The following is a 14,416-nucleotide window of genomic DNA, read 5'->3' as shown; positions in this document are numbered from 1 at the left end:
CTGTAAATAGGTGTAACAACTTGAATATAATAAGTAAAGAGTCAGTGGCCATGTGGGAGTCATAATGACCACTGACGTGCTAAGTGTAAACGTGTGGACCCATCTAACCAGGCGGTTCATCATCAATGCATGTGTTGAGCTTGCCACTCAACAAATTGTGGCTAAATGCCTCAAGGAATTGAATGATGAATTGATATTACTTGCCTACGTCTACACTGAAGTTGATGTTGGAATTGTAGTTGAAGAACACATGGAATCCATAGAATGGATAGTTTCACAGGAAGTGTAAGAACACCTTAGCGAGCAATGTGGTGTGTGCCTAGGTGAAGCTCAAAAACATTATTTGGTTTACATATTCTATGAAGTGCTCTACCACAGAACCATGGAGGAAGTTCTAGAACTAGAACAAAAAAAAAAAAGTGGAACAAAGCATGTTCGAGAGATACGGTACACTATTCAAGCTTTGATAGCTAAAATCAAAAGTTAGCCAATGATTGTTTCCGAGCAAAGATGTTGTAATCATGGTAGGAACACATAGAATCCATGGAATGGTTAGTTTCATGGGAAGCTCAAGAACACCTTAGTAAGCAATATACCATGCACCTAGAAAAAGGTAAGAAATGTTGTTTGACTTGCACATTCTATGAGCTTTGCCAAAACCATCAAGGAAGTACTAGAATAAAATTGAGGAACGAAGCATGTTTGAAAGAAATTTGTACCGTATTTGAGCTTTAAAGGCTAGAATCAAATTTAGCTAATGAGATTGTTTCAAAGCAAAGATGAGCTATATGTAAGTTCACGCATGATCCAATGTATGCCACTTTGACTTTCCTTTGAATACTTGCCACTATATGTGCTTTAGAGGTAGCTAAGTAGTCCTACATCACTCCTTTCTTGAAAAAACTCTCACAAAATAAGAGTTGCATGTCATGATTAGACTGGACCAAGGAAACGTGGTACTCAATATCGTGAGATACTTAACCCTACGAGTTAATTTGTCACAACATCTTAACAACTATGTTGCATTTTGAAGTAACATTATACCATACCTTGTACATAAGCAATAAGCTCATTGCAATTGTTGTACATAATAAAGTTACTTATTTATATTCAAAGAAAATCCATGCACACCATTAGAGCAATACCTCTACCATGCTTGGAAGCAGTGCAACATTTTTGTGCATGGGTGGAAGGGGAAGCAATCATGAAGGTGCACCACTAACAATTTTAGAGCCATTATGTAGTGAAAATTGAAGTCAAAATTTCAAAATTTCAATTGGGCCTTAACAGCACACAAGAAGATAATCAATATAAGAAGTTGACATCATCAATCATCTACTTTGGTTACTACATCAAGTTCCATATTACTTGGAAGAATGTGCAATGACTTCTCCTAAAATTTCAATCTTCATCTCAAAGTATGGTTCTTATATGTAATAAATTCTTTAGTACTGAAGCTTGTGTATTAACCATGTTTGCACAGTGTTCATCTAAATGTATAACCACTATGAAAAAATGAATCTCCACATCATTCACACTTCCAATCAATAAATTTTTGTAGTCATTGTTGTAAAGCTAAAATACTTCTTATATGACACATGTTTTTTTAAAGGAAAATAAAAAAAAGGAATCAATATGTACTCATACTCATGGCACTATACTTAGGGATTCTCAAGTTAGGTACATCTGGGGGACCTTAGTTAGCCAACTCCATCCCTAACGTCCTAGCCCTTCCTCTAACTCCCCCACATTCATTTAGGGCACAATCTACCTAGAGAGCTTGACTCAACCAAATTCTCCAACTATTGTAAGGAGTTGTGACTTGTCCACCACCATACATGATCTTCTTCTAGTAACCTTGTTCTAAATAAACATCAACAATTCTTTCAATCATTGACTACCAAGATCCCTTGCGCCATTGACTAGGTGATTGTGAAGAACCAGAGAATCCTTAACATCCATGTATTTTATGCAAATGAAAGCATGCCACCTATGTCAATGAGTGCCATGAGGCTAGCACTCATCTAGGAAAGGCGTAATGTTAACAATAAGAAGCAATAGGATGCAAATCAATCAATGATGCAATGTATTGGTAGTAATTGAGATGGATTTTATTTTTTAGATTGTGCTATGATAGTGCAAGGACCATTATTTGCCATGAATAACAAAGTGGTTGAACTATTATTTTGTAATGTAAATCCAAGAGCCAAGCTCCCTCCTAGGCAAATTGTATTAGTAGTGGCAAACTCCCAATGTAAAGCAAGGCGCTTTCTTTTATTTTCACCTTAAGATGGCCTGTGGACCTTATGAAAAACATGGAAGTAAAGGAAGATTGATCACGAGGCCACAAATGTGAGTTGGATGCCCAAGAAAAGGAATGAAAAAGAATAGAGAAAGCTATTGATGTGTGCACAAAGTTTGGGACTCCTTATTCTTGTTTCTCTTTTGCATGCTTATGTAAGGGTGAAGAAGAGAGAGTGTGTGAGTGAGTGTGAGTGTGAGAAACTAGGTAAGGAGAAGCTCTTATGATTCCACTTTCTTCCTCTCCAATCCCTTCATGGTAAGAGGTAAAGTTGAGGGTGTGTGTATGAGGTTGAGTTGAGAAAGAGTGAGGAATAGGTTGTGAAGCTCGTATTGCTCTACTTCTCTCACTTTTCTCTATCTTCTCTTCTGCATATTGTATTTAAAGGTGCAAGTAAGGAAATGGATCAAACTGTAGCATCTCATAGATCATAGTGCAAGCAAGGAGCCTTGTAAGACAACTATAATGAAGAGGTAAGTTCTTGTCCACTATGAATCAATTATCGGTTTACATTTATCATTTCTTACATGGGAATGGTGGATTGTAGATCAATGTTGAGAGGAGCACTTGTTATGGCTATGTGAGAGGTAACCATATGAGGGTAGTGATTTAAAGCTCTTTAAAATCATAAGAGTCTACCCCAAGTTCCTCATGTTGCATATGTGTAGAACAACATTTGGGGTCTTAGGGTTTCTTGAGAGAGATATGAAGGGGATGCAATGGGTTATGTCTTAGACACTTGAAATTTCAAGTCTTACTAGTGCTTCTCATCCTAGCACTAGCTACAAATCAACATTGAGGGGAGTGTTTGTTATGGTTGCATGAGAGGTAGCCATATGAGGTTAGTGAGTCAAAGATCTTGAAAATAATAAAAGATTTTTGCAAGTCCCGCATGATGCATACATGAAGCACCCTAGGCTTCCTTAAGAGAGATACGAAAGGGGATGCAAGGGCTACTTGTTAGCCACGTAAAATTTCAAGTCTATCTAGTGTACCTCTGTTGAGAAAGGAGTGAAAAGTAACATAGTTATTTTAGCAAGACTCACTCAACATATCAATACGTTACCAAAAAGCACAAGTTTTTCCTTTACACATTCTTACATTTTCATTCTCAACTTCTCTTGTTTCCGTCCCATGTTTAATTTAGCTAAATGGATGGAAATTAGTATATGTTTTGAATTACCTAAACAATCGACTAGCTAAAAAATCATACCAATTCTCATTAAGAATGAAGTTATTTTAGTTAATAATAAAAGTGTTAACCCTTTTCAAGGTCAGCTACAAGACTTCAAGATTAGTTACAATGAAAGTAGGACCTAAGAGTGAGAGCGCATCTTAAAATACAAGAAGGCCAAAAACAACATGAAGGCATTAGACACTCTAGGGTAATTTTAATGTTGCCATGGTTGTCAACTTTCACCAAATCAAACATGATTGGGAGCATTAGCAAACTAGAATGAAAATACATTTTTAACAAATATTAATTTTTTTAAATTTTAACTATCTATACGATCACTCTAATATTATAACATTTAAAAAAATATACCAATTAATATTTTCATATTCAAGTATTAACTACGGTATTTAATTTAGAAATTTGTCTTGAATAAAAAATTTCTATCCTAAGCAAGCTTCTTGTAATCATGTTGGAACTAACCGTTTGCTCTAAAGACCAAACTATAGTATTCGGTTAGATCTTTAATGCAAGAGTGCTTCCCACCGATAAGCTAAAAAAGCACAAAAAAGATGATGTCAATAACTTCATAGGCCAAGCCTGCTCTATGGGATAAGTTAAGCTAAAAAAGCACAAAAAAGATGATGTCAATAACTTCATAGGCCAAGCTTGCTCTATGGGATAAGTTAAGGAAACTTAATACCTCTTAGACATCTTGTCTTTTTATGAACATCCATCTATTGGACCATTGTATATTGCCTCACCCCCTCCCTTTGGACATTGAATGGTAGGCTACCCTTGCAAACCTTGCCAGTGATGTCCCAGTCCCACCATCAACTTTGGCCCTTTTGTTTCTACCCCAACTTGCTATCATTATCACTTTTGCTAACTATTCACTTGGGCTATGCAATGTGTGTTCCTTAACAAGTAGAATCACCTATCCATCACAACATCCAACATGAATTGAATGTGCTCAAAGACAATGTATTCCATGAGATACTTCCTCATCCTTTGGATTTTTTAACGCTAGAGCACTTCGAGCAAGTTCTCCATTCCGAGAAATTCATTATTTCTTCTTACTTATAGTCTCTTGGTTGGTTAGCCCCATCAATCCTACAAATGACTATGAATTTTGTCATGATAAGCACAAGAAGTACATTTTTACCAATCATACTCCCATAGAAATTTTTTGTATGCAACCACAATGTTAGATGGAATTTTTGAAAAGAATTTCTACTATATGAGTCCCTTGTTATAATACATTCAATCATCATGGATTTGATCCTTCCTATTATTCTTACCATTGTTATTTTGTGTCATATTATGGCTTGCCCAAGTGCCACCACAACTCCTAAAATCATGAATATCAATAATGACACTACATGGTATTTATTCTAATCTACTAAAACCTCATCTTCTCCTTCATCACCTTTATTAATCTCTTCACTAATTATCTTAACTCCACCTTCATAACCACTATAACTAGTTATCTCTCCATACCATTTATCCTACTTAGTCAATCTAGCCACCACAAGCCTCTATTTCACCTATATGCTTGAGCCCTACATCTATCCATTTATTTCTTGGTCCTTCTAGATGATATGAGTAAGAGTGGGTTTACTACATGCAATCTTAGTGCCTCCCATACGCATTTTATGCTTTGTTGTCATTGTTTATAAAAATCCTTGAAATTTTCTACTCATGATCCAATTGATGTATAACATCCACATCCTCTTGTTAAATAAACATTAAAATGTAAATAAAATAAAGAACATCCACATCCTCTCCCTCTCCCTCTCTTTCTCTTTCTCTCCCTTTCTCATTTCCTCCCCCCTCCCACTCCCTCTCTTTCTCTTTCTCTTTCTCTTTCTCTTTCTCTTTCTCTTTCTCTCTCCCTCCCTCTCCCTCTCTCTTGTTCTCTCATTTCATCCCCCTCCCTCTTCCATTTCCTCCCTCTCCCTCCCTCCCTCCCCCTCCCTCTCCCTCTCCCTCTCTTTCTCTCTCATTTCCTCTCCCTCTCTCAATATATATACACAAATTATAAAAGCAAAAGGGAGAGGGAGAGAGAGAATGCACTCTCCCTCCCTCTCCCTCTCTCATTTCCTCCCCATCCCTCTCCCTCTCCCTCTCCCTCTCCCTCTCCCTCTCTTTCTCTTTCTTTCCCTCTCTCATTTCCTCCCCCTCCCTCTCCCTCTCTTTCTCTTTCTCTTTCTCTTTCTCTCCCTCCCTCTCCCTCTCCCTCTCTTTCTCTCTCATTTCCTCTCCTAAACAAGCAAAAGAAGGAGAGAATTAAACCCTAAACAAGCAAAAAAAGGAGAGAATGGAATCACTGTTGAGATATAGAGAGGGTTTGGCGGCTCCTCTTCGAGATGAAGGCTCCTCCTCTCCTTCGCGAACGGCGGCGGCGGCAAGCCTTCTTCCTCTTCCTCTCTCACGACGGTCGCTCTTTCTCTTGCTCTCCCTTTCAAAACGGTCGACGAAAATGTGCAAAATGAACCCACGCTCAGGTTTCAGCTTGCTTTTTTTTCCCTGTGGCGCGTCGCTATTTGCGTCACAAATGCGATGCAAATAGTGATGCAAATAGCGACGCCGCTACCTGCGTTGCTACCCGCCGTTGCTATATGTTTAAATCCTTGTAGTGTATAGTATTAGGTTAGATATTTAATGCAATAGTGCTTCCCACCAATAAGCTAAAAACACACAAAAAAGATGATGTCAACAACTTCATAGGCCAAGCCTACTCTATGGGATAAGTTAAGGAAACTTAATACCTCTTAGACATCTTGTCTTTTTATGAACATCCATCTATTGGACCATTGTATATTGCCTCACCCCCTCCCTTTGGACATTGAATGGTAGGCTACCCTTGCAAACCTTGCCAGTGATGTCCCAGTCCCACCATCAACTTTGGCCCTTTTGTTTCTACCCCAATTTGCTATCATTCTCACTTTTGCTAACTATTCACTTGGGCTATGCAACGTGTGTTCCTTAACAAGTAGAATCACCTGTCCATCATAACATCCACTTGAATTAAATGTGCTCAAAGCGAATGTATTCCATGAGATACTTCCTCATCCTTTGGATTTCTTAACGCTAGAGCACTTCGAGCAAGTTCTCCATTCCGAGAAATTCATTATTTCTTCTTACTTATAGTCTCTTGGTTGGTTAGCCCCATCAATCCTACAAATGACTATGCATTTTGTCATGATAAGCACAAGAAGTACATTTTTACCAATCATACTCTCATAGAAATTTTTTGTATGCAACTACAATGTTAGATGGACTTTTTGAAAAGAATTTCTACTATATGAGTCCCTTATTATAATACATTCAATCATTATGGATTTGATCCTTCCTATTTTTCTTACCACTGTTATTTTGTGTCATATTATGGCTTGCCCAAGTGCCACCACAACTCCTAAAATCATGAATATCAATAATGACACTACATGGTATTTATTCTAATCTACTAACCTCATCTTCTCCTTCATCACCTTTATTAATCTCTTCACTAATTATCTTAACTCCACCTTCATAACCACTATAACTAGTTATCTCTCCATACCATTTATCCTACTTAGTCAATATAGCCACCACAAGCCTCTATTTCACCTATATGCTTGAGCCCTACATCTATCCATTTATTTCTCGGTCCTTCTAGATGATATGAGTAAGAGTGGGTTTACTACATGCAATCTTAGTGCCTCCCATACGCATTTTATGCTTTGTTGTCAATACTGTTTATAAAAATCCTTGCAATTTTCTACTCATGATCCAATTGATGTATAGCATCCACATCCTTGTGTTAAATAAACATTAAAATGTAAAAAAAGAAAAAAGAAAAACAAAAGCAACTACCATAGGACATATACTTTGGTACTACACCTAAAGGTCCTCTAGTTAATTATGTTGAGGTGAGATTTCTATAGAAGGCACTAACACCTATCAAGATACTTAAAAGGAAAAGAGAAAACTAAGAGTCTCAAGGCTCAAAGATGACTAGGGCACAAAAAATGAAATCTCTCACATAAACACTCGAGAAATATAGAATCTAGCCCAACATGGAAAGGCCTTTTATGAGTTGTCTACATCTTATATTCTCTTAGGTTCAAGCTCTTTAAATAGGCACTCTCTCAGATAGGCACTCAAAGAAGTACACAATCTAGGCCAACATGGAAAAGCCTTTTATGAGTCTTCTACATCTTATATTCTCTTAGGTCAAAGCTCTTTAAATGGAGAGAGAGAGAGAGAGAGAGAGAGAGAGAGATATATATATATATATATATATATATATATATATATATATATATATATATATATATATATATATATATATATATATATATATATATATATATTAGTATTGATCACAAGAGTGTATGAAAATGCCTCAATGGTTACATTTAGTAGTCAAAATCATTAGTCTTTTAGACCCAAGAGTGTAGGTCAAGGCCACAAGTTCTCCCTAACCACCATACCCAATGCTACCCTTAGCTTCGCAATCATACCCTACATTACCACATCACCTAATTTTTGCTAGCAAATCTTAATTTTAGATGAGCCTTAGAATGTGTGAGCATTTCCTATTGGACATAGTACGTACAATGGTACGGTAGCATGGTGATTTGTGATTTATAATTTAGTATTAGTTTCAACACACCAGAGCGCACTTGTTCTCATAGAACTCGTATTTTGAACTTTGCTTTTGTCATCATACAACATGTGACAACCCAACATACATGATTACTCTGGGAAACGGACTCGTAAGGAAATAGATGTCTGAGGTACTCAGCTAGCAAGTGTTACATGGCCTTTGATCAAGTGAATCAAACATCTGGTTTGGTGATTCAGTCGTACTCAAACCTGATAAATTGTTTTGCAATGATAAGAGCTTGCCTTGCAGACACACGGATTTCATCCAAATCACTGATCAAACATGTCAAGGCTAGAGTACTCATGGAGAGCTTGCCGTATTGATATCCAAGTTACCTTCCAACCCCCGTGGGTCTCCAACTATCAGTGAGAGGATCTGTCAATCATGCTGCAGTCTTTGTATAACTCGCTCAGCCAGCTCCTTTCACGACTCCTGAAGCCTTGTCTAACTAGTCTGCTATAGCTCTACTTGATTGTATATTTTGCGCTCTCTCATGCATGACACATCCTTGGTCCATATCTATAATAATTAGCTGCCCACTATCCGACTCCACAACCAGTAGTGTGCCATCCGGTAAACCGGATCATGGATAGTGGTGTCAGAAATAGTAGCAGCACTGCCAGAGGAAACAACGATGCTTCTGGGAATTAATGCTCGCGATCGGCCACCTGCTTCCTTGCCTGCAGCCCCCCTCCTCATCTTCTCCTCCTCGCCTTCGCTGCCAGTCCCCCATCCCTCATGCAGCGCACACAGGGACAAATAATATACACCCCACCCACTTCCCGGATCCCATATCATGGCTGTTTGATCCACTATTGCTGCACCAACCTTCACGTTCGGAGCTGCCTTCTCGAGACCATGGCTTAAACATAAACCAATCACCCTAGATAATAATGCTCTGCAGGATGATTCAGCAAGCCTTCAATATCACGTGGCAGCATAGCTGCTGAGTTTGTAGCAGCCCAGACTATGATCAGTAATGCTCTCTCTAGCTAGAGAGTTAACTATCTTCAACACCTGGACAGGAAGAACCCCCACATATACCCTTGCCTAGCACTTGAGTCCTTTAGATGCTAGCATACCATTGTAGCCAAAGGCACGATATGCTCATGCCTCTGCCTGTTTTCTACACATTCGCTCTATTGGCCGTTTAAACTCCTCAAAATCACATAAGACCATATCACAAGGGACTTTTAAATCAATCCCTATACAGGAAAACTTGCGAAATGTTGTAATATTTCCTATGTGTGAATGCATGTATTCCCTATGCACAACTAGGGAATCACATTCCCCACATCTAATGGTAGGAAATTAAAAGTCAGTATAGACTATTTCCTACATTCTTTAAAAATTTCCTATATAAGAGTATACAGGAACATACTTTCCTGCTTCTGCTTGTAGGGAATCATAGGTCCCTATGAAGATTCCCCGCGTTCTCTCAAAATTCCCTATATAATGAAATGAAATTGGAAGTAACCATATGGATGAGAACCTAGATTTTCTAACCCCCCTACACATATGAACATGTTGCATGCACATACATGTGCACACATACATATATGAACACGTGTGCACATGCGTACACACAAACACACACACATATGCACCCCTCTTCACTTTCAGTCAATCATCAAAAGGCAATATTTAAATATAGTTATGAGCTTGTTTATCCTAGCACTAAATGTTGGAAATGACCACCATGTTGCAAAAAGAGGCCGCCTCAAACCAAGTAGCTACATACCTATTTTGTGCAACATTACTCTCTTTTCTCTAACTTTTTCGGTGCTGTAACCGATTAATGCATTTCATGCAGACATAGAATACTGTATAATGGCACACATGGCAATGTTTGGATTAAAAACCTTGTAGGTTCTCATGCATGCCTTGTATGAATTGGTCTACAACTCATGGTTAATTTAAGAACAATAGTAAAATACTCACCCTTGTAAGCTTAGACATGCCAATGTAAACATAATCTTGGTTTAGCACCATATGAGCCTTGGGTGAGATACCATCAATCTTTTGAATGGTTGTAGTGTTTGGACTAATGACCTAGATGGTTGAAATGATCCAATCTTTTTGAGATATCCTATTACTCTTGTTAAAAGAAAATGTTGGTATTTGTATAACTTCTTTAAATGAGCAAGATGGTGCTAGCCTTTGATCGCCATAGTGATAGCAAGTGTCCAATGAGCCATAATCTTCCTTTAGTAGTTTTTAAAATAGCAAGACACGTATGTTGTATACCCTAAATAACTCCAAAACCCCGAGATCTCCTAGTAAAGCCCCTTATGAGAGATCCCTAGAAAGGAGGAGTTACACTCTTTGACTATTACAACCATAAAAAAGAAAAATACAAAATAACACCAACATAGTTCAACAACCCATTGTAATCACTTGGTTGGTAGTCAGTATGATAGAACAATCTCCAAATGAATGTAAGGGTGGCATTATAAGCTTGGGTGGGGGTCCTAGACATACATAAGAAATACTTCACTTTTGCTTCTTTATCACAACTCATTCTAGAGTGGCGATGTTAGCAAACATCCATTTTTTAGCAATATCCATGTAATCCATAAGGGACCTAAGCATATAAATTAAGACAAACGTGTTTGCCATTTGGATCAATGCTCTAACATGACTAAGCGTCATTTCATATTCATTGGGGGACAGATGTGTGCAACAAAGCCATTAATTAAGATGGAGATGTTGGAAGAGAGGGAGAGCGACAGAGTGGAGCGGAAGATGAGCCTCAGCTCATTGTTGTTATTCTTCCATTATTCTTCCATCATACTAACTGAAAGAGACTTACACACATAGGTATGACTAACCAAGACTAACTGTGGTTAAGTCATTGACTACACCGACTTATTGAATGTTACACACGTGTATAGCTGTATCCAGCTAATGTCGGTCACACACATAAAGATAGAATGACTGAAGAGTAACGGGAGCTTGATATTCTAACACTCCCCCTCAAGCTCAAACCATCTGATAAACTCCAAGTAGCTATCTGAAGTATATGAACTTTTCTTTACAAAGTGACTTGGTAAATATGTCTGCTACCTGGTATTCAGTCTTCACATGAATCAAGTCAATCTGCCCTGTAAGAACCATTTATTCAATGAAATGGTAGTGAACCTCAATATGTTTGGACCTAGCATGGTAGATAGGATTGCTAGCCAACATAACACTGCTGAGGTTATCACAATGCAATCTCACTCTGCTTTCTAGCTGTATTCCCAAGTCTTTCAACAGTTTCATCAACCAAACTGCTTCGCAAGCTGCTAAGACAGCTCCTCTGTACTCAGCTTCTGTACTAGACAATGCAACAGTAGTACATCATGCAGTCTCTTTTTCTTTCCATCACGCATCAACAACAGAACAATTCCTATGTGCTGAATGTCATGTTGGGTGTCATCCCCAGTACCACACATAACCAAGAATCTTTTGTCAGCTGGACAGAGAGCAGAATATGCACGTGAGATTTAATAGAGATGGATGCTTTGTTGAAGAATATGGTAATGGCTACAAATTGATTGCTAGAGGCCGAAGAGATGGCAGAATGTTTACTCTTGATGCATCAATTCCAGAATTGAAAGCAGCCATGTTTGCACATGATGATGGTGCTATACGGGATGTTGAGATATGGCATAAGCAGATTGGCCATGTGAATGTACAAAAGTTGAAATCTATGCAACAGAAGGAGATTGTGCTTGGACTGCCTAAGTTCAAGTATCATGACTTTGGACATGTATGTGATGCATGTCAGTTTGGAAAGCAAGCACGGTTTCCATTTATGAGACATGTATAGAATAGCTCATGACCCTTGTAGTTTATACATTTAGATGTATGGGGTCTGTCTCATAATGCTTCATTTGGTGGTGCTCATTACTATGTATCCTCCATTGATGATTTCAGCAAGTACACTTGGCTTTACATACTGAAACATAAGGATGATGTGTTTGATGCATTCAAGGACTTCAAGGAGCATGCCAGAATCTTTTATGACTTTGAGAAGAAGAGATTTGCATTGGAAGTCTTGGGCAAGAATGGCTGCCATGTTTAGGGGACACTCTATCACCTAGATAATGTGTCTCTTAAGCTTCACTCTCAATATTTGCTTCAAATCAGGGACAACAAATTCCATTTTATTTTGCCAGTTAGAAGCATACTCAAGCCATCAGCATCCCCTCCCTCACTGCCACCACTTCTGGTTACTATTCCTGCATCGACAACCTTAGTCTTGCCTACCATTGCATCCACTCCTATACCACTCCCCTTGACTGCTCCTGTGCCAATCCCCCTGCCTCCCCATGTACTAGGACCATTGCAGAAAAGGCAGTTCTCAAAAACAGGCTCATCACCTGCAATTACAAGCACACACGGTTTAGTTTCACATGTGCTGCTGAAGACTAAGGCTTTTGTGGAGCATCCTGTGATGAAGAAGGCAAGGGCTTAGAAAAAACATGAATCAATAGAACTGAAGACCGTGCCTTGGCTCCCACCACATGATGCAACATCATATATGATGGCTAACAATCATATTAGGCCAAGCATAGTCTTCAACATAGAACCAAAAGTGGACTTAATGAAACGACTAGACACTGGAGGAGAGTCTTTACCCATGCAAGCTGAAGAAAAGAGGTGGTATCAGTTGTGGCAATTGTTCTATCCGACTTATGTGGCCAAGGGGAGTGGATGCCAATGCCCAATCTTCATTCTGAGCTTGTAGAGCATTATAGTGGTATATGGCCTCAAGCCAGAGTTTGCAAGTTCTTGACAGCAGATGATGTCGATGGTGACAATAAAAGTAGGCCTTGGGCCAGTCTTCTTGCATTACTTAGGAGGTATCTAGAGCATTTTGTGATCAACACGAGGACCAAGGGGTGGACAACCTCAAAATTTGTATAATTGGTGTCCCTTTGACCCAAGTTCTGACTTTAGAAAGCTGAATTGGGGGACTTTTCAGCGAAATCTCTCTTGTACTGAGCTTCGGATTTGTTGGAGGCAGTGTTAAAAAGTGCTATGTTTCTTGTAGGAAGACCGTTTCTCATGTTGTCTGGGAGCTTTACAAGGAGTGAAGTATAACAAGGCCCAAAGAAGATTGTTTTTAATGTTCTCTAGGAGCTTTACAAGAAGTAAAACAAGGCCAACAATGGTTTTGCAAGTGGGGATAAGTTTAAAAATGATGATGATGAATATGGAGAAGAAGAAGAAGATGATGAAGATGACAACAATGACCAGGGCAACGGTGCTGACGCACTTGATGGGGATGAGGAGCCTAGTGATGAGGATGATGAGTAAATGACAACGACTAGTCTTGTCAATATTTGAATGCTATCCTGATTGCTGCTCTGATACCATGTTGGAAGAGAGGGAGAGAGAAAGAGTGGAGTGGAAGATGAGCCTCAGCTCATTGTTGTTTTTCTTCATTATTCTTTCGTCATACTAACTAAAAGAGACTTACACACATAGGTATGACTAACCAAGACTAATTGTGGTTAAGTCATTGACTATACCGACTTATTGAATGTCACACAAGTGTACAACTATATCCAGCTAATGTCTGTCACACACATATAGATAGACTGACTAAAGAGTAACGAGAGCTTGATATTCTAACAGGGGATTATCCAATAACATTGTATTAGGGAATTTGGGAATTCACGTATAGTTTGGGAATTCCCAATATAGTTAATATTTGGCCACATGATCAAATCTTGTACCCTTGAAAGTGGAGTCTACTCTAATTACCATATAGGTTGTCTTCCAAGTTCCACTTTGAAGCATGGATTAAGATTTAGCCACATGGCCAAATCTTTATCCCTTATTTGAAAGTGGGACTTAGGAGGTTCCCAAATTCTTTAATGTGGTGTTCAATGTGGGATAGAACTATCTTAGTGTCATTGAATTTGACAAGTAGGAGGTGAGTGGATAGTTTTGTGTAATGCACAAAAAGGAGTGGCTAGCCATTGATGTACCAATGAAATACATGCAAGAATCCAAGGAAATTTGTAAGCAATAGTGCCCAAATCATGTTTGATCTACCTTTCATTGCTTTTGGTTTATGCCTTCTAAGGTGTCCTTTTGTCTAGACATTCATGAAACCTTCCTAAACCAACAACTTTTCTCAAGGTGATGAGGTCCACAAGTCATCTTGGCTCTTTACATGGATAACCTAGTACGTCTAACCAAGATTAGATAGAGCATAATTCCAAGTCTATTCATAAATCATACTTGTTGGCTTGTAGGGGCTAAAATCTTGTCCAACTTACAATTATCA

General features: G+C 38.6%; 1 pseudogene; it reads left to right on the top strand.

Moving 5' to 3' along the window:
* Positions 1 to 382: 382 nt before the first annotated feature.
* Positions 383 to 13,059, top strand: LOC148036810 (FHA domain-containing protein FHA2-like; annotated as a pseudogene).
* Positions 13,060 to 14,416: the final 1,357 nt, after the last annotated feature.

This window comes from Lygodium microphyllum, chromosome 4 (assembly GCF_053477565.2).
Source record: "Lygodium microphyllum isolate KBCC chromosome 4, Lygodium_microphyllum_v1.1.10, whole genome shotgun sequence".
Lineage (NCBI taxonomy): Eukaryota > Viridiplantae > Streptophyta > Polypodiopsida > Schizaeales > Lygodiaceae > Lygodium > Lygodium microphyllum.
Note: the sequence above shows the minus strand (reverse complement) of the source record. Positions and strands in the feature narration are given on the sequence as shown.